The following is a 5,654-nucleotide window of genomic DNA, read 5'->3' as shown; positions in this document are numbered from 1 at the left end:
ATAGTGAAATGCATAGAGAGAGAAAATAGAAAAATGGTATCCAAGGACTTGGGGGAAGGGAAATGGGGAGTTAGTGTATAATGGGTAGAGATTCAGTTTGGGAAGAGGAAAGGGTCTAGATATGGATGGTCATGATGGTAGCACAACAAGGTACATATATTTAATGTCAAAGAACTGTACACTTAAAAATGGTTACAAAGGTAAATTTTATGTTAAGTAATTTACCACAATTAAAAAAAAAAAAAAACTTTAAAAAATATCCATGGGCTACTTGCTGATAATAGAAGCCTAAATAGGAATTGTCTCAATTTAAAGAAGAATACGTCATGAAGCAGGAGCTTTTGAATAAAGGGAAATCAAGCATAGCTTTACCTGGCTGTGTCACAAACCCATTAATTCAGAACTTGTGATTATTCAGATCAGTGTGATTTTCTGGGCCTAGAAAAGCATTTCTTCTCATCAATGTAAACAAGAGGCAGAATTGATCAATTTAACAGAACAATCTATAAGTTTCTCAGCATATTTAGGGTCTATGTGAAAATTAATGTTACTAATTATAAGTACTTGTCCCACAGCTGAACTTCCCATAAATTTCAGTATTTTGGGCTGCCTGTTATGCAATGTAACTTTGTTCATCCAGTGTGCTCTTCTCTTTTTTTTTTTTTTTTTTTTTTTTCTGAGATGGAGTCTCACTCTGTCGCCCAGGCTGGAGTGCAGTGGCTCAATCTCGGTTCACTGCAACCTCCACCTCCCAGGTTCAAGTAATTCTCCTGCCTCAGCCTCCTGAGTAGCTGGGATTACAGGCACGCACCACCATGCCTGGCTAATTTTTGTCTTTTTAGTAGAGATGGGGTTTCACCATGTTGGTCAGGCTGGTCTCGAACTCCTGACCTCATGATCCGCCCGCCTTGGCCTCCCAAAGTGCTGGGATTATAGGCGTAAGCCACTGCTCCTGGCCACTCTTCTCATTTATCTAAAACATTTTTGTTTTATTGTTTCTCTGGCTTGACAGAATCTCTCCTACGTCTCTGAAAGTCATGTAACCCTTGCAGAGGAACAGGGCACCCTCTTCCTCTATCCCAGCTTTTCTAGCCCATTTCTGGGAGGGTAAAGAACTTATCCTCACATCATTAACATTGTAGTATTATTGCCTACCACTGACTGGGGACGTAGTTTGTGAGAGCACTGTGCTAGTGCTTTCTCAGTGTTATCTCTAATTCTAAAAATCCTGCAAGATAGATATTGGAATATCTATTTTTGAGACTGGGAAACTAAGGCAATAGCAGTTATGTGTCTTTGATCAAGGCCACACAGCTATTAAGTGTGCACCAGGTTTTAAACATGTCTTTCATCACCGAAGCCTATATGTGACCTTTCCAATGCTGTGCCACTTTCCGAATACTGTCTTATTGCAATCAGTCAAGTTCTATGAGAGTTTGTACTAGTCCTAAAAGGAACAAAGTTGCATTTCTTCTTAAAGAATGTAAAATTTGAGCTTTTCCCTTAAAGTGGCCTTGCTCTCTGTTTTACTTTTTTTCTGATTCAGTGCAGTTTGACTGTGAAAGCCTTGTAGCTCAAAGGCCCCTCCACAACCTTAATCGTTAGTCCTCAGGTTAATGTTAGCATGTCTCCGAGGATGGTTTTCTTCTTGATGACCTTGGCAGGAAAAGAAGTTAACCCCTTCCTCAACTCACTCTGTAGGCAACACCAGAACATGATGAGATGGGCTTCATTTTTTGCCTCAAATAATCTGTTTATGTAAATCCCCAGAGCCCAGCCAAGGCAGCTTAGAGGGCAAAGCAAACGTCTTCTGTGACTGCAGGGAAAAGTTTCCAGGAAGCCAGTGATCTCACAGGCTGCTCTCAGCCCTGCTTGTCAATGAACAAGCAAAAGAATCAAAAACAGATAAGGAACAAGCAGATAAGAGAAACCCCAATATGGTCTAAAACAAACTAACAAAGAGGAGATAAGATGTTTGCAGAAAAAAATAACCTTTGGATGTCCAAAGGGCTAGCCTTTGACAAAATTGTGAAGGAGGTTGTCTGTTTTCTCTTTCATGCCATCTGCATTCGCCTCTCCTCTTATCATTCTACTCCTCCACCCTAAGTAGTCACAGAGCTAATAAATACTTCTTGAATAAATGCATGTTGAAGCCTCCTAGCATGAGCTTGCCTTCTCCCTGCCACCCCCTTAACATATTTCATGTTCCATGACATCCTCTCTACCCAAATCAAAACTTGCTGCCTCCTTTACATTCTCATTTAGAAACTTGATCAAATTCACTCGGTCAATTTATCTAGCAAATATGTTGATTGTTAGCAATGATTTAATGCACAACCCCTACCAGATTACACATTTGCATTTTGATGGGGTTATCCAAACCTTAGACCTGTCTTTCCTTCTCCACTATCTCTTCCGCGGCTTTCACTTGTGAATCCGTAAATCCTATCATGGTGTTTGCACAACCTCTCCAACAAGTAAGTTTTGGCTGTGTAAGATAAAGGACTAATGGCCATAAGAGATATAGCATATGTTTGTAAACATTAATGGGGCATTGCTTGTAAGTCTGGGACTCCTTAACATGAAGGGGCTTACCATTTAGCTGCGAGACAAAATTAACACCTATAAAAAGTCAAACAACAAATCCAAAATTTGGTGGTCTTCCTACATTTAATAATTTGCAACACCAGCTGACTTCAGTGATCTGACACTACCTCGGGGAAAGATCTAAAAGTAGTATCCTCAAGGTATATGGCAATAGCAACACAATCTAAATGGTGGAGGGTGAATGAGGCAGTGACAAAGTCACAAATACACTGTCAAAACAAGCCCATAGCCATAGCATGTACACCCATAAATCCTAGAGTGTGTCACAGTATTCCAGTGGTGAGCACACAAGCTCAGAAAATACATGCATGAGCCACTATTTGGTAAATACCTCCACAAAACTGGCTTCCATCATTTTCCTGTGAATACATTGGAAATAAAATTGATGGCTTTTTAATCAACTCTGTGTCTAATATCCGGATGATAAGTTCAGCAATTACACAAAACAATTTCCTTAGGTTGCAGCTCTGAAATCATGATTTAGGAATGGAATTTTCAAGAAGATATTTTGAAACACTACTGAGAGGGGTTGGAAGTTGTTGGGCAAGGGGACACATAAAAGGAATTCCTGTTAAGTTTTTCTTATCTCTCCAAACTATACAGGCATAGAAGGGACACCTGCATGTGCCCTCCTAAATATTTAAGTTGTGGCGAAATCATTCTAATTATGTTTTCAAATAACCTGAATTCCTGTCAAGTTTAGGTTAAATATTTCTATAGTACTTTTCTCTTTTGTACGCCCTACAGCACTGAGTATAGTGCCTTTCACCCAGAAAAGAAATTCAACACATGCTTTCCCATTGATTGGTTTATTCTGGTGGAGACCCCAATCTTTTAGAAGTTTCTGGTACAAACTAAAATTTTTCTTTTTTTTTTTTTTTTTGAGACGGGGTCTCGCTCTGTCGCCCAGGCTGGAGTGCAGTGGCCGGATCTCAGCTCACTGCAAGCTCCGCCTCCTGGGTTTACGCCATTCTCCTGCCTCAGCCTCCCGAGTAGCTGGGACTACAGGCGCCGGCCACGTCGCCCGGCTAGTTTTTTGTATTTTTTAGTAGAGACGGGGTTTCACCGTGTTAGCCAGGATGGTCTCGATCTCCTGACCTCGTGATCCGCCCGTCTCGGCCTCCCAACAAACTAAAATTTTTCTAACTCCAAGCTCTGTTTCAGAAAGTTTATAATCCTATCTCTCAACTGAACTGTTACCTTCTCACTGAGAAATTCACTGAATTCAAACACCAGTTCACATTAGAAGAAGATAAGATATCGATCAGAAGGGAGGGGAAAAGATTGAAGTGGGTTTCCCTGAAAGAGAAGGAGGGGAAAAACAAAAGGTAGCTCATGCCTGTAATCCCAGCACTTTGGGAGGCCAAGGCGGGTATATCACCTGAAGTCAGGAGTTTGACACCAGCCTGGGCAACATGGTGAAACCCTGTCTCTACTAAAAATACAAAAAAAAAAAAAAAAAAAATCAGTCGGGCGTGGTGCTGCGTATCTGTAATCTCAGCTACTAGGGAGGCTGTGGCACGAGAATTGCTTGAACCCTGGACATGGAGGTTGCAGTGAGCCGAGATTGCGCCACTGCACTCCAGCCTGGGCAACAGAGCGAGACTCTGTCAGGGAAGAAAAATAGAAAAAGATGTGGTGGGGTAACAACACCCACCCGATTAAGGCAGTAAAGAGACTATGAGGTGACTAACAGGATTATACATGTGGCTTATACTGTCACATAACTTTGAGTGCCCTAATACATTCCAAAGTCAAGGATATGTTCTAATGTTGATTGTAGAAAACTTTCTCACTAATACCTTGCTCTGACAACCACCCCGCCATTTCATGGCAACCCCACCTTACCCCACCCAGCCCCACACCCCATCCTCCTTCCATGCTATATTTTCTTCCACGCCACTTATCAATACTTATTTTGCTACACATCTCTATTTATTTGTTTACTTTTTATCTATTTGCTCCACTGGTACGTAAGTTCCAGAAGGACAAAATTTGTCAAGTTCACGACAGTTTCAAAATAATTTTCAAACCAAATGGCAAAATCATGACTCTCATACAAATATAAAAATGAACACATGTTGAACACATTTCATTTAACTCATTAATAAGGAAACTAGTAACTGTTACAACTGGTCAAAAGGAGAATCCAAGAACAGACACATTTAGAGATGAGAAATAATGAAATAAATGTGTAAATGGGAGGCAAAACAGTTTTTTTTTTTTTGCAGTTTTTCTTTCTTTCTTTCTTTCTTTCTTTCTTTTTTATTATTATTATACTTTAAGTTCTAGGGTACATGTGCATAACGTGCAGGTTTGTTACATATGTATACTTGTGCCATGTTGGTGTGCTGCACCCATCAACTGGTCATTTACATCAGGTATAACTCCCAATGCAATCCCTCCCCCCCACCCCTCCCCATGATAGGCCCCGGTGTGTGATGTTCCCCTTCCTGAGTCCAAGTGATCTCATTGTTCAGTTCCCACCTATGAGTGAGAACATGGGGTGTTTGGTTTTCTGTTCTTGTGATAGTTTGCTAAGAATGATGGTTTCCAGCTGCTACCATGTGGCAAAACAGTTTTGAGGGAGAGAGTTGTCCCTCCCACCTCACAGAACTGAATTTGCTTGTCTGTAGACAATCGTTATTGTCTATAGACAAGGATTATTTTGCATTGCTATGTTATCTTCAGTTTACAGAATTGCAAAATAGCTGCCACCCAAGCAGGATCAAATACCTCTGAAGATGTGCTATAGTTAATGAATAATTTTCCACTGAAGACCAGAATTCTTTCTACATCACAGCAGTGACTAGCAGGGTGTCTGGCACAAAGCGGATACTTCAGAGGGAAGCAGAAGGACCAATATGCCCAACATGTACCTAATTCTAAACGAAACCAGGGCTGGAATCTAAAGAAACCTTCACAATCAAAGGCTAAGTAAGGTGCAGATTGGCTCTGTGGCTATGTTATCTCCAAAAACTCATCATCCCTGATTGCTCTTTCTCTCACACCCACCTCCTTCCATATCCAATCAATCACGGTGTCTA

Source organism: Macaca mulatta, chromosome X (assembly GCF_049350105.2).
Source record: "Macaca mulatta isolate MMU2019108-1 chromosome X, T2T-MMU8v2.0, whole genome shotgun sequence".
NCBI lineage: Eukaryota > Metazoa > Chordata > Mammalia > Primates > Cercopithecidae > Macaca > Macaca mulatta.
The sequence above is the reverse complement of the archived record's forward strand: the minus strand, read 5'-3'. Positions refer to the sequence as shown.